Source organism: Ambystoma mexicanum, chromosome 5q (genome assembly GCF_040938575.1).
Source record: "Ambystoma mexicanum isolate Mex_15411 chromosome 5q, UKY_AmexF1_1, whole genome shotgun sequence".
In the NCBI taxonomy this organism is placed as follows: Eukaryota; Metazoa; Chordata; class Amphibia; order Caudata; family Ambystomatidae; genus Ambystoma; species Ambystoma mexicanum.
Genome location: NC_090933.1, coordinates 789,213,589 through 789,237,765, shown reverse-complemented (window position 1 = coordinate 789,237,765; position 24,177 = coordinate 789,213,589).

Below are 24,177 nucleotides of genomic sequence, written 5' to 3'. Positions count from 1 at the left end.
CTGCCCGCTGCCGCTCCGCACCTATCCGCTGGCACAACCTCTCCCACACGGAAGCCACTCCCATTCCAGGGTTCTCCTGCCCTCCGGCCGATGCCTGCACCCCTGATGTTGATGGCCCCGAGCCATGATGCCTCCCACGTTGAGCCTGCTGCTGCCTCCGACGCAACTGCCTGTGCCAGCACGACGGCATCCAGGCTGATGGAAACCACCGACGCCGTCGTGCACGTGCCCTGCCCGATGATGCCGTCACATCCTCCATCTGCTGGGGTCCAGTTGCTCTGGTGTCCACCCCTGCTGGATCTCTGACTCCCGACTGTGGCAGGGATGGGATCCCCACCGAGCTGGCTGCATTGGTCGGGGCAGGTCCACAGGGGGCCCTGGTGGCATCTGGGCTGGAAGACGGCAAGGAGAACGACTGGTGGATAGCCTGCACAGAGGAGGAGAGGGCCGCCACATTGGCCAGCACATGCAGGAAACCCCCGAACATGGCCGATCCCAATTGGGCCACGTCGGCACGGTGCACTTCGTGATGACGTGCGTGCTCCTCCCGGGAAGCACGCACGGCATCACGAATCACAGCCGTGCGCATCGCGACCCCAATCAGGACCTTCTCCGCACGGCCAGGGGTTCCCACGTCCGCAGGTGGAGGGGAGTCAGGTGACATGGACATCCCCTCTACCTGCGGACAGGCCTGGGACGGGGCATCCCTGCTGGTGCATGGTGGTGCACTCACAGGGTCAGGGACAGCGACATGCACAGGCCCCTCCACGGTGACCTGTGCTGCCTCCTGCCCCTGGCCCTGGACTGCACCACTTGCACCAGCAGGGATGCCCCCACCAGGCCCCATGTGTGCCCCAGTGGCGGCCTCCTCCTCCTCTGTGCAAACCACCAACCTGGATGGCTCCTCACCGTCTCCCACCGTAGCAGGCCCCTGTGGGGGCTCACCCACCCCTTCCGCTGCAGCCGTGGGGGAATCCCCGCCGCCTTGCTCCACAGCGCCGTCTCCGCCCTCTTCTTCACTAGCCGCTGCGTAGAGGGAGACAAAGAACACAAGCATCAGGGCACTGTACAATGGTCCCCTAGACAGGAAGCAATAGCAGATGAGCACCACTGTCAAAGTACACTTCCATCATGTCCCTCCACAACACATGGGTCAGTCCAGGCAAAACACACACAGTAACAGGCATGGTGTATGCCATGGACATTTCCATGCATGTCCAATGGACTCTTGAAACATTCAATGATATGTAACTCACATGCATCATGCCTCATGCCCATCACATGCACACACTTCATCTCAGTCACATCCATCTGGCCCCAAACACACCAAACACAGCGGATACAAGGGTAATTTGGCTGCTTTACTGAATCTCTGCATTGTCACACACATGTGTCATGCATCCATGGCATGCACAAGTCACAGACACGCAGGTCAGGCACACAGACATGGCTACCATATATGTACCTGGCATCAGCACCCATCCCTCACCCCCACCCATGTCCAGGTACAGAGACTGGCATGCTCTCATGTTCAAAATCTGAATAGGGCTCCCCATGCGGCATTTCAACACATGCAACAACCATGTGCATCACACATCACTGGTCGCACATGCATTACCATGATGTCCCTGCACACATACATGCATACATGGCCTATGGCACACATACAGGCAAGTATCATAGAACCAGCACACCGCAACATGCCCTGTCTCACACAGTAATGCATGGACACTTACCGCTCAACTCCAGACGGGCCTCCCTCTCAAGGATCTGGGCGTGGAGCGCTGGGCGTACGCGTTCCAGGACCCTCATCTGGATGGAACTCATGTGGCCCCGGCCCCCCTCCACGAGGCGCCGGGCCTTCACAAGGGTCCTGGACCTCAAGTCCTCCCAGCGCTTCTTGATCTTCAGGACGTCGCGGGTTGCCACCCCCTCCGCGTTGATGGCAACCACACAGTCGGCCCAGATCCTCTGCCGTCCTTCCTTGCTGGCGCGGGACGATCCAAAGAGGGCATCATACTGCCCCAGGACATGCTCCACCAGGACACCAACTTCGGTGACAGTGAAGCTGGTGCCCCTCTGCCCCTCTGGCCTGGGGTTGCCACTGGTGCCAGATGTGGAAGTGCCCGACATGGCAACCCCAGAGGCAGGTGTGGGTGGGCAACTGGGTCCTGGGGCTGGGCTGTGGAGCGATGTAATACCAGTCGGGAGTCTTCAGTTCCAGCAGGGGTGGACACAGCAACTGGACCCCTGCAGATGGCTGATGTGCAGGCACCAAATGGCAGGAACGGTGGCAGCAGGCAGGCAGGCAGGCAGGCAGCAGCAGATGGCACGTGGGAGGCTGCTCGGGGCACTGGGGGGCAGTAACTCGGCCTTCTGGGCAGGAGCGTGGGCTTCCGTGTGTTTTCGCGTGGCCAGCTTGATACGGAGTGATTTGGCACGTGAAAATCCTGCACGTCAGCGTGAAATCCGAGGAAAGGCCCTTAGCGCGTAAGCGCGTCAGCACGCATACGCGATTCTATTGGACCAGAGTCCCTCAGCGCGTAAGCGCGTCTGTGACGTGACCCGCACGGGTGTTCCCCACTCAGCACGTGATGACGGGGCACACGTGGAGATACTGCACGTCAGAGTGTCATCGCGTGTAATTGGACAAAAGTGCGCGTACACGCGATTGGCCTATGTACGTGTATTTAATGGGTGCGCGGCCACTTACACACGCAAGTACGTCAGCGAACCTGTATCATGTGGTGCGTGTGAATTTCCGCACGCTATTGGACTGGGAACTGGATTCCAGGGGTGCGCGGGTCACACGCTGTATCCCGTGGTGCGTGTGAATTTCCACACGCTATTGGACTGGGAACTGGATTCCAGGGGTGCGCGGGTCACATGCTGTATCCCGTGGTGCGTGTGAATTTCCACACGCTATTGGACTGGGAACTGGATTCCAGGGGTGCACGGGTCACACGCTGTATCCCGTGGTGCGTGTGAATTTCCACACGCTATTGGACTGGGAACTGGATTCCAGGGGTGCGCGGGTCACACGCTGTATCCCGTGGTGCGTGTGAATTTCCACACGCTATTGGACTGGGAACTGGATTCCAGGGGTGCGCGGGTCACACGCTCGCCTAGAACACGCGCTAAGCATAAATTGCGGACTTTAACAATAACAAGCTCAGACGCCAGGATGAACATACCGTTCCTAGCAGCAGTGGCAGTGGGCTACCAAAGGAGGAGGAGGAGGATAGTCAGGGCCAGAATATTCACACCCAGAACCAGCCTTTTCGGGATGCCTGATGACCAGGTGTATGGGAGGTACAGGTTTCCACCACACATCATACTGGACCTGGTGAGTGAGTGGGAGGATGACCTCACATCACCCACCCTGTGCTCCCAAGCACTCAGCCCCCTGGAGAAGGTCCTCAATGTACTGCACTTCTTAGCCACTGGATCATTTCAGCGGACAAGTGCCATAGTGGGTGGGGTGTCACAGGCCACCCAGTCACGCTGCCTACACCAGGTCTTGAACATCATGACTGCACGCCCATCAGTCCGCAGGCACATATACCTGCCCAGAACACCTGCAGAAAGGCATGCTGCCGCCCTGGATTTTTACGCAGTGGCACGATTCCCCAAAGTGCTAGGTGCCATCGACTGCACCCATGTGGCTCTACGTCCCCCCAGGGCATCTGAGCACATCTATAGGAACCGCAAGCACTGGCATTCCATCAACGTGCAGGTAGCATGTAATGCCAAGGGAATCATCACCTCAGTATATGCCAACTATCCCGGCTCCACCCACGACAGCTTCATTTACCGAATGTCCACCCTAAGCCGGGACCTAGAAGCTGGGCGGCATGGCGATACATGGCTGCTTGGTGAGTATGTATGCCACTGCACATGCATGCATGTTGGATACTGAGCAAGGTCACAACCTCACCAATGATACCAATCCCCACCTCCACAGGGGACAGTGCCTACCCTCTCAGCCCCCACATGATGACGCCAATTCGGAACCCCACCACGCCACCCCAGGTAAGATTTAACACAGCCCACATTACAACCAGGGGCATAGTGGAGCGCACATTCGGAGTGCTAAAGTCACGCTTTCGCTCCCTTGACCGTTCTGGCGGGCAGCTGTTATACGCTCCCCCAGTAGTGTGCAGGATCATAGTGGCAGCATGTGTCCTGCACAACGTTGCAACACGCCGGGGCCTGGCCGTGGACATGGTGGTGGCCCCACATCCCCAACCACATGCACAGCCGCTGCGCATGGGAGGGGAAAGGGCACGGGGGGAGGCAGCCCGTACACAGCTAGTGGCTAATTACTTCACATAGAAATCACACCCCTGTGGAGTGCACACTGCCCTGGCACATTCCATCTGACAATCAATGATGACTCAACCTGACACTGATCCTGAATGTGTGGAGAATGAACCGGGAATTCCATGTCAGCCTGAGATTGTTCACCTGGAAGTGTCACAATGTGTGCATCCCTACCCACACAGACACCACCAATGCAGTTTTGTGAAGTTACACATTGAAGCAGCTAAAATGAATACCCACTTGCAAAATGCAACAAGAGGACAGTGCCATGTCAGCCAACCCAACCCCAGCACTGCCACACGACACACCGTGCCATGTCATGCTAATTGCAGGTAAACAAATTAATCCCCACAACATGACATCACTCTCACTATGTACAGTGGCACTATTAGAAACCTGCAACACCTGAAATGCTCACAGCAATGCCGGACCAACAACATACTTGAGCACGTAGTACCATTAACATGACATCAAAAATGTTACATATTAGTAGTCTCACCACCTGGAAATGCCTGCACTCCCACCACTACCAACTGTGCAGTGTTGGCGCCATGTAGAGTTGTAGGTGCACTGCTGCCAACATGGTCCCCATCGCCAGACTAGAGGTCCTTGTGTGGACTTGAGGAAGGGACCTGCAAATTGGGAGGTAGACACAGAAGAAGAGTTACACATCAATGCAACATGCAGTGTACAACACAACAGCAATATGCACTATGAATGTATACACAGTATTGACTACAGACTGGCCACACAGCTCATGGGAGTCCAACGTCACTGTGTAATTCACTGTCACTTGGGCACACCCTTTGCAAGCCCATGGAAACGGGAAGCAGGAGGGGTGTGTGTGACTCAAACCCAAGCATCTGAACCAAATACATTACAAGCCTGCATGTGCCCAGCCACAATGCAGCGTATGCCCACAGGAACCACGGAAGCCAACAGATCGAAGCCAACAGATCGAAGCCAACACATCGAAGCCAACAGATCGAAGCCAACACATCGAAGCCAACAGATCGAAGCCAACACATCGAAGCCAACAGATCGAAGCCAACAGATCGTCCCAAAAAAATTGGGAATAAAAGAAATCAAAATAAAAATAAAAATTTAGAAACAATCAAAAATGGCCATTGATGGGCCCGGGGGGGTTGCGGAGGCCACCCAGGAGGTCCGAGGACAGGATGCACACCAGAACCCACCTGCGTGGATCCTGGGAAGATAAAACACCTCCATGGGCTCATGGCCCACACGGCTACCCTATTGTGGGAGTATCACTGCTGTCGCTATTATCACCCTGTGCAGCTGCATCCGGAGGTGGTTGCACTATGGGAGGCAGCCCACGCAAGGCCCTAGTCTGCTCCTCCATGGCTGCAAGCATGCGGGTGTGGTAGGTCTGGTTCTGGAGGATGAGTGTGCGGAGGTCCCCATGCAACAACTCACGGGATGCCCGGACCTCCGCCCTCGTTGCCTGCATCTCAGCTGAGAGCGTACGGGTGAGACGCTCCAGCTGCTGTTCTGTCCTTTGGTGTGTTGAAGCCTCAAGCTCAACAAGAGTCGTCCTGAGGTGTAGGAGCTCCTGCCTCAGGGCTTCCCTGTGGCCCTGGGACTCAATGGAGATGGCCTCCTGCAGAGTCGCCAGTGCCGCCCGCCTGTCCCTGTTGGACCCCAACATGTCCTCCCTGTGTGACTGGCAGATGGAGTCGGTTGCCTGCTCTAGTCGCTCCATCAGCCTTTCTGGGGGGACAATGGAAGTGACCACCCTATCCATGGCCTGAGCCATCATCTCGGATGATGCAGCCTGTTGGGTAGCCATACCGTAAATGGATTGCTCCCATGCGGTATTGCCGGGTGGCGTACGGCCACCACGTCGGCGGGCACCACACCTGTCTGGGGCAAGGCGAACTGCGCCTTGCTGTGCCGGCACTGCCTGAGGCTGCAGGACTGCATTCCCCCTCTGATCTGCTGGCCCAGGAACAGGATCAGATGTCGCGGAGTGTGACCCTGCATCCGTAACCACCGAAGGCGTAGCTGCCAACACTGACATCCCCATGGAGGGTACTGACCCTGGTGCAGGTGGGTGAGACAGAACAGAATCCCTCCCTGGAACACTCACCTGCGACGGCACGTAGGTCTCATCCGAATCAACACCTGAGTACAGCTCGGGGGAGGTGCAGCCAGAGACACCCCTTGAGAGCACGACCTGCAGCACTTGTGGGTTCTCCCCCACCACCACGCCACGTCCCTCACTGGTGGTTGGTCGGCCCTGGGACACCTCCTGGGTCTGCACCATCTCCACAACCCCAGCAGTATCAGGTGCGTCTTCCCCTGCAAAGACATGAAAACAAAGTAATGGAAACAGGCATTAGCACCATGGCACACATTGAGGGCTGAGAAGCAAGAGAACCAGTACTTGATTGACACATGTCCCACATGACTAAAACCCTCCCATGCATGCACCCTCACTGCGTATGAAGTGCAGGCAAATGGCACACACTGATGACACCAAGATGGAAGATGAACAAATTTTCTGCATGCTGCCTGGCAGTGGCATCACACATTGGCCTGTGATTGGCAGGTGAAACACACATGCCATCACACAGATGGCATGTACCATTGCTATTGAGTGAAGATGGAGAGGAGGGCAGCACCTATTCATTCAGTCCAGTTCCCGCATGTAATAGCTTTTCTGATTCTAACAGGTCAGATTTTTCACCTGGAGCTGCCAGTCTGAAATGGTCAAATTGCACAGGGACATGTGTGTACAAATGATATCCAGGTAACAAAGTCACTCCACTTTACCATACCCATGTCAGACATGTGACTAGTGGACAGCGACATGCCTAGTGAAAGTGGTGGAATGCAAACAAACTGACTGAATGAACAGTGAAAAATAAGCAAATATGTTGTGTCAAGGTGACACTTCAAGGGCAACTGGCGTGCAGTTGTGCTAGATGTCTACTGTTGGCAGAAGGGATACTGCTATGGCCAAATGCATCTGCGCAGGAAGTATCGCATGAAGCACATGGCTGACCCATACGACTGAGGCGCACACACTCTCACCTGGCACCCAAACAGAAGCACTCACACACACACCATGCACATGGATGACACACACATGCATGTGCACTCACCGCACAATGCCTTGTAATCAGCCAGATCTCCCACGCCTTGGATCTGTTCCTCCGTGACGTAGGTCCCAGCGACTGACTCATGTGGAGTGAGTTCCATGTCTACTACTGGAGACCCACCTCCAGTCACTAGAGTTGCGGCATGACTTGAGGCCAGATTACTCTTTGCCCTGCGCTTTAGGTCATTCCAGCGCTTATAGCAATCATTGGCTGTGCGCCTCACGATTCCAAGGGCACTTACGATGTCCGCAACGGTCTGCCAGTGTGCCTGGCGTTGTGCAGGTGTGGTCTTGGATCCTGCAACAATGACCATCTCGTTGTCATGTCCGGACACATACTCGACAAGTGCATTCAGTTCGTCATCCGTGAAGCTGGGCTTCCTGGACGGGCCGGACTGTGTAGCCGTGTCTGGGGCATCAGCCTGTGCCGGACGAGCACTCTTCCTCTTCCGCTTGGAAGGTGGTGGTGATCCTGAGTGTCCTGCGCCGCTCTGGACACTAGGGGCAGGAGCCCTGGTGGACTCTGTATCAGGAGTGTGGGATTGCACACTCAGCATGGGAGTTGGTGCAGGCATTGGCTCTAGTGTGATGGTGTCAGGGGGAATGTCAGCAGCATGGACTAGGACCGACACTGTCCTGGCTGGGTGTGTGAGGGCTGGGGTGGATGGAGCCGCAGCTGCCCCTGCAGCCACTCCGCCCTGCCTCCTTGGTGCAGCAGATGACCTTGCTGCCCCAGATCCACGTGGCATGATGGCATCAACGTGCACCAGCGCACGTGTCGTAGCCCTGCTGACCTGGAAGTTAGCCATGGAGTCAGCCAGGTCTGGTGCCACAATGGGCTGGTCCAACAAGGGCTGAGCATGGATGGTGTCAGCCACTTCAGCCTCAACGGGAGGGGGGGAGGGGGGGGAGGGGGGGGGGTGATGGGTGCCCTTGACTGGTCCTCCACACATGGGGGGACAGGCTCACCCTGCAAGTTACGACCACGTCCCCTACCGGATCCACCACGGCCACCACTTGTGGCTCTTCCACCTTTGCCACCCTTACGGAATCCTCGCCTCCCAGCCATGGCACTGATATTAATGTGCGTATGGGAGTGGCTGTAGACAATTGTCCTGGGCAATTGGGGGTCAAAGGGGTTGGGTACCAGATGGTAATTGTACCCTAGTGCTCTAGCACGGCTGATTGTAACCCCTGGGGAAAGATGACGGGTCACGCAACGCACAGGAGGCCCAAAAAAGGGAGATGACGTGCACGCAACCCCTCCTAGACCACGTGTGCAGAAAGAAAAACCTGCACTACGCTGTGGCACCCAGTAACACAAGAATGAACGTATGCGTGTCACACGCAGCCTAGAATGACCTCTGAAGGGGTAGGCTACACACGGGGCAAGCACAGAAGTTGGATACGTGCGTGACTCACCGTCTGCCAGGTAAAAGAGCGTGAAGAATGAGCGCGTTTGGCTGGCTAAACCCCCGCCAAAAGAAGATGTGTACACTGTCTGAGAAGACAGGACAACAGTAGAAGGGGACACTGTTTGAGGGAACAGGCCCAGGTAAACCAGTAAAAGAGAAAAAAGAGAAAAAGCTGTCAGAGGTAACAGGGAATACGAACTGGAAACGCCGTGAAGTAAATCGCGTGTGAAACGACAAGAAGTACAGAATTCACCCACTCGCTCTCCACGAAAAGCACGTACAAGGAAATGGTGTTCTACATGTACCTTATATACAGGCCCACACGTACAGCGTCACTTACGCGGCGTGTACGTTCACCAATCACACGCTTTGTCACTCCTGCGTGTAGATCCATTTTCACCAATCACACGCTTTGTCACTTCTGCGTGTAGATCCATTTTCACCATTCACACACTTTGTCACTTCTGCGTGTAGATCCATTTTCACCAATCACACGCTTTGTCACTTCTGCGTGTACATCCATTTTCACCAATCACACGCTTTGACACTGGGACGTGTCACGCAACAATTTCCTGCACGTGCAGGTGACTATAGGCGCGCATATGCTGTTGACAGGTTTACGCGCTAAGGGCCTTTGCTGACGTGTGGGATTTCACTCCCTATCAGGCTGTCCACGCGTTCACACACGAGAGACCACGCTCCTGGCCAGGAGGCCAAATTACTGCCCCCCAGAGCCCTGAGCACGCTCCCACCTGCCATCTGCTGCTGCCTGACTGCCTGCTGGCCACGTGCCCCACAGTGCTGGTGGGTGGGGGTGTTGGGAGACATGGGTGGGGGCCTGGTGGAGGGTGCCCCTGCACTGGTGGGGGTGGTGGGAGACATGGGTGGGGGCTTGGTGGAGAGTGCCCCTGGTGGCGGGGGGGTGGGGGTGGTGGGAGACATGGGTGGGGGCCTGGTGGAGGCTGCCCCTGGTGGCGGGAGGGTGGGGGTGGTGGGAGACATGAGTGGGGGCCTGGTGGAGGCTGCCCCTGCACTGCTGGGGGGTGGGGGTGCAGGGGGACATGAGCAGGTGTGCAGGGTAGTCCCCTGTTTTGTAGGCTGCCTGCAGGGGCCGTGGAGGGTGTACAGGGAACACCTGTGAGGACCCACCCAGCCTAATCGCGTGTGATGAATCCCACGCACCCCTGTAATACACGTACCCTGGCCAATCGCGTGTTAAACTTCCCGCATACCCCTGTAATACACGTACCCTGGCCAATCGCGTGTTAAACTTCCCGCATACCCCTGTAATACACGTACCCTGGCCAATCGCGTGTTAAACTTCCCGCGTACCCCTGTAATACACGTACCCTGGCTAATCGCGTGTATAACTTCACGCGTACCCCTGTAATACACGTACCCTGGCCAATCGCGTGTTAAACTTCCCGCGTACCCCTGTAATACACGTACCCTGGCTAATCGTGTGTATAACTTCACGCGTACCCCTGTAATACACATACCCTGGCCAATCGCGTGTTGAACTTCCCGCGTACCCCTGTAATACACGTACCCTGGCTAATCGCGTGTATAACTTCACGCGTACCCCTGATATGCACGTTACCCGCTTTGCGTTCCTTGTTTGGCAGCCCTGTAAACTGGTCCAGGGTTAGCGCAGCCCTTTGCGATGATTTAGCGATTTTGATGGCTTTTCCTTGCGCGAGGGCGTTCTTGGGGGCGTTACTGGCTCTGCTGCAGGGTCGCTGCGATACTCTGCGCCACGGCTGGTTTGGGAGCATGAAATCCATGAATACGCTGTGCGCGGAAATCGGTTTTAGCGCACGTGCCTGGCGCAGTCAATCGCACGCGGACACTCTGCGCCAGCCGCTTGCGACACTTTTCTGCGAAATTCTATGAATTACCCTGTAGGTGTTCTGGCAACTCACCCTTGGCATCTACATACTTTTCAGGAATATTTCCAATCACCATGTTATTTAAATCTGCTGTATAATGTGATTTTTGTATGGCCATTCCTTATTGGGAGTTTTCCTCTAAATGAATATCCTGACAACCTTTATGATTTACCATAATTTTTACAGATCCTTCACCAATATCTACCAATGGAATGTATTCATAATCCAGACCTTGCTGTTTTATGGATTCATTCAGGCATACAACAGCTAGATTCCTTCTCTTCAAAGATATGTATGTACGCAGGGAACAATTTTCTCTAACTCTTGCATACGCAGTCACGATTCATAAATCACAAGGTCTTACCCTAGACAAAGCAATGATAGATATTGGTAACACAGTCTTTAAAGAAGGCATGAGCTACGTAGCACTATCACGCTTACGTATAATTGACGGTCTATTTCTAATCAACTTTGATGCAAGTAAAATAAACACTGATATTCCTTGCATTTTAGAATACAATAGACTTCGCTCTCTATTCACCCCCACCTAACCACATATTCTGTTCCACATAAAGTAAAACGTTATAAAAGAAAAATAAATCAAACAGAAATGCAACAGGATGTCACTGCAAATCCTCCAAAGAGAGTAAAAGAAACTAATACTTCATCAAGTACCACAAGCAAAAAAGAATCAATTAGGGAAAGTAAACCAGGTACTTCTTTAAAGAAGGAAGACAAACTCCAAAAAAAGCAGTTAGATACAGAACTACCTGGACCATTTAAATTCTCAAATATAGTTGGTGTAAGTTGCTACGCAAATGTAGCAATGAATATTCTATTTCAATTACCACCAATTGTTGACAACATTTACTTACACAGTACAAACCCATTGTTTATGCAAATGTTAGTACTTCACAGAAATGCAGCAAACAATCCTGATAACACATATAGGGCCTCATTACGACCCAGGTGTTAAGGGTTAACACCGTTGTTAACCCTTAACGCCTGATTCTGATTTTAACGGCTGCTTTTAGCAGCCGTTAAAATCCATGGCGCTAACTCGCCATGATGCTACTTACGCCACCGTAATTTACGGTGGCGTAATTAGCACCTTCCCCACTCCAATTATGCCCTATGGGGCAAAAATGGGAATGGGGAAGGGAAAATGGGAAATGGGGATTTACCGCCCCACTCACCTTGGAATGGGGCGGTAAATCTGCCATCCACCATGGTGTAAACATAGTTTACACCATGGTGGTAAAGTTGGCGTACTTAGCGCCTGGGTCGTAATGACCCCCATAGTGTTTATGGAATAAGACAAAAATTGGACTACTGTGCTGGAATGGTGAAATTCACTATAAACTCACAGGAAGATCCACAAGAATTTCTAATTTACTTACTACAAGTACTGGAAAACAAAAACATACCTATAAATGAAATCTTCCAGATTTCATACATGTGGAAACATACATGCACTCTCTGCAACAATGTGACACAAGAAGAAATCCCCAATGAACGCTTCATATATATATCAATACCAAATTGTGAATCCATTCCATTTCAGCGACTTGTACAAAAAGCAAACCATGGTAGATTATGCACTACCTGCAATTCAGATAATCGCTCCAGGTTAGTAAAACACATAGTAAATACGTAATACTAATGCTTCTACGTTACAATGCAGAGGGTACCAAAAACAACTGCAAGATGACTGGATTCACACATGGTCAAATATCACTTGGTAAGAAAACCTTCACAACAATAGGTATAATCTACCACGCAGGAGCCACAACCAATTCAGGGCACTACACTGCATATATAAAAAAGAAATGTGGATGGTTTGAATGTAATGATAGTACCATTACTCTAAAGCAGAGATTACCAGCAAATCTTACCAACGCTTATTTGATGTTCTTAAAACCAAAATTTGATAACTAAACTGTATTTAAAACCTAAGTAAACTTGTGTTAAAAAAATATAAACTGTTAGAATACTCCAAAAGCTATCTAACTGCTCAAAGATTCTACAACAACTAAACAGATAAATGAATACCACTAAATTAGACCAAAAAATACAGTTAGCATATGCCAATTGGTATCTAACTGTCCCAAAATTTAACAATATCCAAATAGATAAATCAATACCACTAAAATATATCAAAAAAATAGACAGTTAGAAAACGCCAATTGGCATCTAACTGCTCCAAAATTTTATAATATCCAAACAAATAAATAATATGTTACTGCTCCAAAAAAGCAACAAGCCAAAGTATAAAGCATTTGCCAGAAACAACAAGTGAACACTGAAAACAAACAAACAAATAAACTGTAGCATAACAGAAAAAGGGGTTTTTTTTAATCCAACATGGATTTTTTTTTCTCCCACAGACCCAATGATTTTGGCAACAAACACAGAAACTGAGCAAATTGCACAGTACTCTGATTTGTAATCTACTAAATATGAGGGTCCAAAAAAAAAAAGTATGTTGATTATACAATGTAATAAGTCATTACAAAATACTAATACTAACATACTATTTTCTTTTATCACAGAAATTAACAAGAAATACATGTACTCCGGTTACTAGAGCAAACAGTAAGTACACAACAATAAGGCGAACCATCGCAGCATATCACATCCATAGTATCTAATACCTTTGTCACCCAAAGTTATAAGCAAATATGAATGTGATATGCTGCGGTGGTTGTGGCCAGGGCATAGAGTCTTGGGTGCATGGCCAAATGGCCATGCACCCAAGACTCTATGCCCTGGCCACAACCACCGCAGCATATCACATCCATAGAGTCAAACATTTCAACCATGGTCTATGGAAACTTTTAATGTCCGCTGACATTATGAGTGTTCTTAGAACACTTTCAACTTGCCAGCGAACAATACGGACAGCGTTTTCAGGACACCCCCTCTGAACATTTCAGAAAAACGCGATAGTTCTTAGAACACTTTCAACTTGACAACGAACAATACGGACAGTGTCCTCAGAACACCCCCATTTCGTTTATTTGCGAACATTTCAGGACACTGCGAGTGTTCTAAGAACACATTCAACTTGCCATCGAACAATACGAACAGCATCTTCAGGACACCCCCTACGAACATTTCAGAACAACGCAAGAGTTCATAGAACACATTTAACTTGACAGAGAACAATGAGGACAGCGTCCTCAGGACACCCCCATTTCGTTTATTTGCGAACATTTCAGGACACCGCGAGTGTTCTTAGAACACATTCAACTTGTCAGCGAACAATACGGACTACGCCTTCAGAACACCCGCTATGAACATTCCAGGACACCGCGAGTGTTCTTAAAAACGTCTTCAGAACACCACCATCTTGTTTATTTGCGAACATTTCAGGACACCGCGAGTGTTCTTACAACACATTCAACTTGACAGAGAACAATGCGGACAGCATCCTCAGGACACCCCCATTTTGTTTATTTGCTAACATTTCAGGACACAGCGAGTGTTCGACGACGTCTTCAGAACACCCCCATTTTGTGTATTTGCAAACATTTCAGGCACCGTAAGTGTTCTCAGAACACATTCAACTTGACAGAGAACAATACGGACAGCGTCCTCAGGACACCCCCTATGAACATTCCCCTGACACCGCAAGTGTTCTTAGAAACGTCTTCAGAACACCCCCATTTTGTTTACTTGCGAACATTTAAGGAAACCGCGAGTGTTCTTAGAACACATTCAACTTGACAGAGAACAATACGGACAGCGTCCTCAGGACACCCCCTACGAACATTCCCCGGACACCGCGAGTGTTCTTGCAACACTTTCAACTTGACAACGAACAATATGGACAGTGTGCTCAGAACACCCCCATTTCGTTTATATGCAAACATTTCAGGACACTGCGAGTGTTCTAAGAACACATTCAACTTGCCATCGATCAATACGAACAGCATCTTCAGGACACCCCCTACGAACATTTCAGAACAACGCAAGAGTTCTTAGAACACATTTAACTTGACAGAGAACAATGAGGACAGCGTCCTCAGGACACCCCCATTTTGTTTATTTGCGAACATTTCAGGACACCGCGAGTGTTCTCAGAACACATTTAACTTGTCAGCGAACAATACGGACTACGCCTTCAGAACACCCGCTACGAACATTCCAGGACACCGCGAGTGTTCTTAAAAACGTCTTCAGAACACCACCATCTTGTTTATTTGCGAACATTTCAGGACACCGCGAGTGTTCTTAGAACACATTCAACGTGACAGAGAGCAATACGGACAGCGTCCTCAGAAAACCCCCATTTTGTTTATTTGCGAACATTTCAGGACACTGCGAGTGTTCTTAGAAGCGTCTTCAGAACACCACCATCTTGTTTATTTGCGAACATTGCAGGACACCGCGAGTGTTCTTAGAACACATTCAACTTGACAGAGAACAATACGGACAGCGTCCTCAGGACACCCCCATTTTGTTTATTTGCAAACATTTCAGGACACCGCAAGTGTTCTTAGAACACATTCAACTTGCCAGCCACAACCCCCCATTCATATTTGCGAACATTTCAGGACACAGCGAGTGTTCGACAACGTCTTCAGAACACCCCCATTTTGTGTATTTGCGAACATTTCAGGACACCGCAAGTGTTCTTAGAACACATTCAACTTGACAGAGCACAATACGGACAGCGTCCTCAGGACACCCCCATTTTGCTTATTTGCAAACATTTCAGGACACCGCGAGTGTTCTTAGAACACATTCAACTTGCCAGCCACAATATGGACAGCGTCCTCAGGACACCCCTAAGAACATTCCCCGGACACTGCGAGTGTTCTTAGAAACTTATTCAGAACACCCCCATTTTGTTTATTTGCGAACATTTCAGGACACCGCGAGTGTTCTTAGAAAACATTCAACTTGCCAGCCACAACCCCCCATTCATATTTGTGAACATTTCAGGACACAGTGAGTGTTCGACAACGTCTTCAGAACACCCCCATTTTGTGTATTTGCGAACATTTCAGGACACCGCGAGTGTTCTTAGAACACATTCAACTTGACAGAGAACAATACGGACAGCGTCCTCAGGACACCCCCTACGAACATTCCCCGGACACCGCAAGTGTTCTTAGAAACATCTTCAGATCACCCCCATTTTGTTTATTTGCGAACATTTCAGGACACCGCGAGTGTTCTTAGAAGCGTCTTCAGAACACCACCATCTTGTTTATTTGCGAACATTGCAGGACACCGCGAGTGTTCTTAGAACACATTCAACTTGACAGAGAACAATACGGACAGCGTCCTCAGGACACCCCCATTTTGTTTATTTGCAAACATTTCAGGACACCGCGAGTGTTCTTAGAACACATTCAACTTGCCAGCCACAACCCCCCATTCATATTTGCGAACATTTCAGGACACAGCGAGTATTCAACAACGTCTTCAGAACACCCCCATTTTGTGTATTTGCGAACATTTCAGGACACCGCGAGTGTTCTTAGAACACATTCAACTTGACAGAGAACAATACGGACAGCGTCCTCAGAACACCCCCATTTTGTTTATTTGCGAACATTTCAGGACACTGCGAGTGTTCTTAGAAGCGTCTTCAGAACACCACCATCTTGTTTATTTGCGAACATTTCAGGACACCGCGAGTGTTCTTAGAACACATTCAACATGGCAGAGAACAATACGGACAGCGTCCTCAGAACACCCCCATTTTGTTTATTTGCGAACATTTCAGGACACCGTGAGTGTTCTTGGAATACATTCAACGTGACAGAGAACAATACGGACAGCTTCCTCAGAACACCCCCATTTTGTTTATTTGCGAACATTTCAGGACACCGCGAGTGTTCTTAGAAGCGTCTTCAGAACACCACCATCTTGTTTGTTTGCAAACATTTAGGACACTGCGAGTGTTCTTAGAACACATTCAACGTGACAGAGAACAATACGGACAGCGTCCTCAGAACACCCCATGTTGTTTATTTGCGAACATTTCCGGACACCGCAAGTGTTCTTAGAAGCGTCCTTAGGACACCCCCATTTTGTTTATTTGCGAACATTTCAGGACACTGCGAGTGTTCTTAGAAGTGTCTTCAGAACACCACCATCTTGTTTATTTGCGAACATTTAAGGACACCGTGAGTGTTCTTGGAACACATTCAACTTGACAGAGAACAATACGGACAGCGTCCTCAGGACACCCCCATTTTGTTTATTTGCGAACATTTCAGGACACCGCAAGTGTTCTTAGAACACATTCAACTTGCCAGCCACAACCCCCCATTCATATTTGCGAACATTTCAGGACACAGCGAGTGTTCGACAACGTCTTCAGAACACCACCATTTTGTGTGTTTGTGAACATTTCAGAACCTTTGGAAATGTCTGGAAGTCTACACCCAAGTCAATCAGGTTTTAGATCAGGCTATGGGACAGAGAGCTCATTATTGAATGCTGATGTTATTAGACTTGTCAGCAGCCTTCAACCTTGTTGACCCTGAGAAACTGCTACCTGGTTTAGCCTCAGAGGGCTCCTACGCTACCCAGGCTATAGCCTGGTTAGAGTCGTTCTCGACTGTGCGCAGGTCTCAGATCGTGTGGGGCCACGCACACTCTTCATGCGAGTTGGTGGAATGTGTGGTCCCTCAAAGTGCGTGCTTATCCCCCTCTTTATTTAACATCTACTGCTGCCCTCTCTGTGATCTTTTGGACAGGTTGGGTGTTCACTTTACAAATTATGCCAATGACACCCAACTTGTCTTTAAGTTGGAGCGGCATGTATACAGAGGATGTGTAAAGTGTATAGAAAGTCTATGTAGCAATCCAGCATTGGATCGCCAATAATGGCATGTGTTTAAATTCCACCAACACCTAGCTCATGCCATTTGACTCCCTCCAGGCCAGATCGAAGCTGGACAGTCAATATGAGGGCTTTTGCATTGAAAATCACTTTATCAAAACAGTGGATAGAGTTAAGACATTGGGCATGACGTTTGAACCTTCTTTGAATTCAAATTTGCACATCAACTATGTCTGTAATAAAGATCAATATTTCCTCAGGCTGCTTACGTGAGTCAAACAGTATGTTACAGAGGCTATCTGTACGATTCTTGTAAACGCCCTGATAATGCCGATGATTCACTACTACAATGCCTTTATGATTGGGGACAGTAAGAACTGCGTTAGGCGTCTTCAAGTCTTGAAGACTGATGCAGTGCTCATAGTTAAAGGGATCACCAGACACCAGCCTATTTCCTCTCACTGGAGGAAGCTACACTGGCTCTCGGTGGAAGCACAAATCCACATCAAAACCATGACCATCGTTCACACATGTTTGTATGGTAAAGCTCCCGACTACTTGAGAGAATGTGTCAACGTTCAACATAATCATAGATTTACTAGAGCAAGTGATTCGGTTTGTCTCGCTACTGCTTGAAGGAGGTGAGTCAGGGTTATGGGCAGATCTTTTACTGTCCGTGCTGCCACTCTTTGAAACCAATTGCCCAAGGAACTGCATTTAGAAATTGACCTACTCAAATTCAGAAAGGGGCTGTTGACTAGCCTGTTTGAATAAGTTTCTCTGTTGATATTAGACCTGTCTCTTATCTCTGTTGTTTTCCATCCCACCCTTGTGTTGTGTTTCTTTGGCGCCCTGATGCCTGCACGCTTTGGTGCCTTATAAATGCAAAATACAAATACAAATACCTGTACTATCTATTGTTAGATGTAGATCTTGTTGAATATGGAAATAGAAATCTTGGACAGATGCACAGTAGGTTTTGATGCAGATGCCTTTCATTAACAGGAGAGATGTACTGTGAGAGCTCAAGTGTACATCTAAAGTTTTGAATTGAGATGACAGGGTTAGGTTTAAAGGTTTTAGATGTGATTGGTGGTTGATTGTGTGACTCTTTGAAAGCAGATAATTAGGGAGTGTTTTGAGAACATGGAAGTGCAAAGGGACCAAGGGCTGCCCCTGTACAGAGACACCTTGGTAGTGCGCGGATAGTACATACCACATACTGATCTTTTGAGGATGCCTGGCATCAAAAGGGGACTGTGGGGATTGGCCAATTAGGTTTGTTGGGTGTGGTATACAGGAAGAAAGGGTAGTAGGAGTTTTATTTGCAGGAGTTGTGAGAGCACTGAAAATGGCTGTGGTTATGTGTTTGAGAAGGATTGGCAGAAGTGAATGTTTTGTGGCATGCAGTTTGTGGCTTAAACTGGGCAAGCTTCTTTTCATTCTATGAGGGTATGGCTCACTTTAACTGTTCAGACATTGTAATTGTGCATTGTGGAGGGGACAGTTTGGGGTTTGTGACTCCAGTGTATTTGCAGGTTGCCCCTAAGGATTTCTTTAAAAGCCTAATGGTGTGGTTTCCTGCTGCTAAGATTTTTTTTTCTGAAATAAATCAGAGGCAAATATGAGGATGTCAACAAACATGTTCAGTCTACAAATGGAAGAAGCAAGACAGCTTGTCAATAAAGCTGTTTCTGCTTTTTTTATGCCTCAGGAATGTCATCTTTTGAGAATGACAATATAAGATCTGATGGTGTGAATTATTTTTGTCAAGATGGAGTTCATTTCACAGATGTCGGAAATGCAATTTTCCTTTACAATGTTAGGAATGCATTGAAAATGTTCCTGTAAGAAATGTGTGTACAGTACTAATGTACATACAAGCAAATAAAGGAAAAACAGTGTTTGTTAACAAACACCCCCAAAAAAAGGTTCTGTTCAGAGCCACCACTAAAGATTAAAAGAGGTAAATTGTGTTTAATCCCCCAACCCCTTTGAGTGGCTGTGATGTACACATACACCGCGGTTGTCTGCGGATGGCACGTGCCACATCCAGCTCCTTTAAGGTTGCCTGGCATAGAAAGGGGACTGCGCAGACCACGGACAGTTTTAGGTGTCCACGAAGTTTGGAGGATCAGCCAATAAGGTTTCCTGGGTGTGGTGTATAGGAAGAGATGACATCAAGAGTTTTATTAGTAGGAGTGGAGTGAGGATTGAAAATGCCCATGGAAATATCTTTCAGCAGGCACAGTGTTTGGATTTTGGGGGATTTTGGTTGATGGTATATGCTGAGCATTGTGGAATAGCCACAAATCTTTGATTCCCTGAATTGGAAGTTTTCTGGTATGGAGTGCAAGGCATGAAGTGGGTGGATCTGCTTTCATTTTGTGCAAATGTGGTTGAATTGTACCATCCAGGGATTATTAGTGTTCATTGTGGAAAGAACAGTTTGAGGGACGTGACTGGAATTTCATTGCCGTTTGTAATGAAGGAGACATTGGTAAAGTTGAAGGAAATGTTCCCTAATTTTGAAAAAAATATATTTTCATGTATTGCCCAGAGACAGATGTGGATGCGTTCGAGTTCATTTGGTCCGCAAATGGAAAAAGCGAGGTGCAACATCATTAAAGCTGTGTGTGCTTTTGTGCGAGATGTTGGCTAAACATTGTTTCATAATGAGAACATTACATTTGAAAGTGGCAACATTTTTCTGAGAGATGGAGTCCATCTAACTGATGTGGGTAATCTGATTTTTGTGGAAAACATTCAAAATGCTTTGAAGCAGTTTTTGTGAAAGTGAGAAGAAATAATTAATTTCAGTAAAATGTTCCTTAGTTCATTTTGTAAACCCATAAATTATAAAAATATATATAAAAGCAAAAAACACAAAAAAGGTTCTTTTAAGATCCACCATTTCTGAATGTGAAACAACTGTCCATGGACTTTGCATGCTGCACAAGAGCATGTGACATGTTTTTTTTCACTTCTATTTTTTAACTGTGAAAGGTGGCTCCTAAAGGAACCCTTGTTTGTGTTTTTTTTATTTTGTATTTTTTGTGGCTTTTTTTCAGCTGAGGCAAGGTAGGGGAGGGAAGGGAGGGAAGGGGCACCAACAGAGGGATGAATGGGCTGGTGGAGGGAGTAAGATGTCGGGTGGACCTTAATCAGGTTGGTGGCAGGTTGGTGGCTGTATTTCTCATGCTCTATGATCACAGCCTCGAAAGCACTCTGAAACAACTCTTCCTTACAGATCGGTGCTTCACAGTACAAACATAGCACTGTGACCCTCAAAAGTTAAGGGTCAACAGCGTTCTTTATGGCCTGTGAAGCCGCTGTTGGGAAACTCTGCACCAAAGGAGTATCCTTTGTGGTAACAGGAGCAGATGAAGATGATGGGGTGGAGGAATTCAACCTTCTCTTACCTGAGAAAGGTATCGCCTTTCTCAGAGCAGTTGTCTGGGTAGATTTGGTGTGGCACCTCATGAAAGGTGTCCTGTGGGAATACAAGCCAGGTTTTCCATGACTGAGTACAACTTGCATCAAACTTTGCTTGCACAAGCCTTTTGGACATTTCCAACAGTCGTGAAAAATGGCCACACCCAAGACTGACTCTGAGTACTGGTGACAGGTACTTCCTCCACCTCATCCTCTTCTTACTTTTGATTCTTATCTTCTGTATCACTGCACATGATGGTGGACGTGGTGGTGGGGGTGTTTGGGAAGCAGAGATAGCCATAGTAGATGGCATTGCAGCAGGTTTTGAAAAATCTGCAGAGCAGGTGTTTCCCAAATGCTCTCCCCTGGACAGCTAGATTGAGAATGAGTAAAACTAATGGGTGATTCCCTAGAGTGGAACCGTCCGTCGACAATCGTGCTGTCTGCGGACTACCGAGTCAAAAATAGGCCTTGAAAAGTTGTACAAAGTTGCCAGTTCAACAAAGAATGGGTTTGAGAGCTGTGGAAGGGTACATTTTCAGCTTGAAACACCCTAGATAGACTGTAAAAGAACTTTTAAAATGTTCGCGGTCACGAACACTGTTCGCAGACACCCCTGTCACGCTGCATGGGTGCGGTCACATGATGACATCCACAGCCGTCCGTGGCCCTGATGGCCGTCCGTGGACACCCATCATGTGTGAGTCGCAGGGCACATGTGCTGGATATCCGTAGAACAGGCGCGGTGTCAGCGGACTAATTAAAAGTGCATTGTGCGAAACCGGGCATGTCCTGACATCGCACCTGTCTTGGGACACCTCCATTTTGAGTGTGGATAAAATCATTACTTAGTTAATGATTTGATTATTTAAAGTTGGGGATACAACTTCTCTTTGTGATTCTTGGGATTGTGCATAATTAAACTGGGGTGTGGTTTATTCATGAAAACTATGTACTGTAAAAAAATAACAAAAATTATTATTTTAGTAATGTGTGTGCAAATTACATTATTTGTTTACATTAAAATATGTATTTAATACCATTAGAGATGTTATCGTCACTCTTTTCTTCTTTTGAGAAGTTCTCCTCTAACCACTGTGTGGGAGCGAGGGATCAATAGGCCCCTCCCTGCCATTACTTCTCAGTACAAAATTCGGACCAAGTGCCTCCAGTGCTGGGTACGCCCCTCGCCCTTATGCAATGTTAACTTTGGGTTACATTTGCGTAGATGGGACCACTGAGCAGGACACAGGGCATCCATTTTTGTACCCCCTTTCAACTCCATCTTGGTGACCAGGCCTCACTGCGATAGTACAAAATGCCTCTCTCCCTTTCCCCGTCGCAGCAGCTCGGAGCACATGGCCCCCACCCTCGTTCCCACTCTGACTGGAAAACTCTGCAGCTCCATTCTCACGCTGAAGCCGAAGAAGCTTGCAACAAATAATAAATGTGACACATCTCTTTTCCTCTGAGATCACTGTCCTGCATGTGAACCAACATGAGCTAAGCACATAGTTCGTCCATCTCCACAAAAGTGTCCTTGCCCTCTTACCCTCGCCAGTTGAAACTTATTGCCATTCTAACCCTGTGTCCCTGCAAGATATTCTTTTCATGTGCCAGACCGCTGACCATGCTATGAAGCCCACCCAACAGACCCCCAAATAACATTAGACCCCTGCTGCAGTATATTGTGCCCAATACTAACAAATGCCACATACCTAAGATTCTTGTGAGACTAACCTCACAGTTCAATGAGAGTATTATAATGGTCAAGACCCGTAAACCTATGACCTGTATAACCCAAATGTTATAGATGATATAGATAACTGTGTGATTTTTATAATGACATGATAAACTACTGAGGGTCTTTTTGATTAATCATTATTTAGTGCATGCATTATTTAGAATGTATTTTCGTAGCTTAGATAGAGACCACCGTGTTTCACAGCTGCCAGACCTTCACCCATCCGGAGCACAGATGTCTGACGTCAATCCTCCTGCCAACCAAGCAACCAACCCATAGGAAGAGGTGATGCCCACACCTAAGACACCACCCTGGCTGACCAATCCGGGTCCAACGTAGCAACATATGTTAGATATGTCAATGTGCTTATATAATGTGTTGTAACCTTGATGTGGGCAGAGCATTCTCAGAGATCTAGATAAACTTTTCCTTGAACTCTCACAGCCTGCTCTTTTGTGCCTTATTCCCTGTCCAGGGAGTGTCTGTTTTATTCATTTTACACATGTAAATCAGGGAGGGCACCAACATTTGGTGACCCTCTGTGACGTGATCGGAGAGGTGCCTCGAGGCCGGCGTCGTGAGGCGAGATCCGGGACGCCCCCAGCAAAACCATTGCCTCCGCGGCCGACCAGCCTATGTGCACTACGAAGAAGGGCCAAGGGTTCCCGGTTGACGAATAACCGACTGAAAAGCTGCTCGGTTGGGGTGCGGACCTAACTGGGGTCGGACTGCGAGCGGCGACCCTCGGGTCACCTGACTGAACACGTGAGTGCCGGTTGTGAAGGTTACCAAGGAAAGGTAAGGGGGAAACAGGTTGTAATGGGTTATAGGGAAAAGTAGGGCCTGTGTGAGTGATGATGAGGCTTTTCTGATCTGTCCTTTATATGGCCATTAGGTTTTCGTGAGAAGGAAAGAGAAGAAGAGAAGAGGTATCCTAGCCCGAACGGGGTAGAAGGCAGCACCGTGTAGCATTGTCTCGTCCAGTGCAGAATAAATAAGTGAAGATACAGAGAAAATAGTAGGAGTCTCGTATATTGAGTAGACTCGGAGTAGTTATTTAGAGCATTCTTTTTCTGGGTACAAAAGAATTCTTGGAAAAGAGTAAGAGGGCGTAAGAGGTGGGGAGTTAATGAGAAGAGTAGGCGAAGGGGAAGGGGTGGTAACAAGGACAAAACGGGAAGTAAAAGTGAGCAGGTAGTGCATGTGCATGATATGTGTTATATGTCTTTTGTGTTCTGTCCATTTTTGTCAAGGATATACAAGTACTGTGATTGATTTGTGGTTAAAGTGGCAAAATATGCAAAAATGAACTGTTGAATTTGGACACGCAACAATCACAAGGTTAACATTGAAAATTGATTTATATATATATTGATACATATATGTGCATACAAACTACAAGTAATTGAGAAGATTTGTGGTATATTGTCCAACTAGAAGGA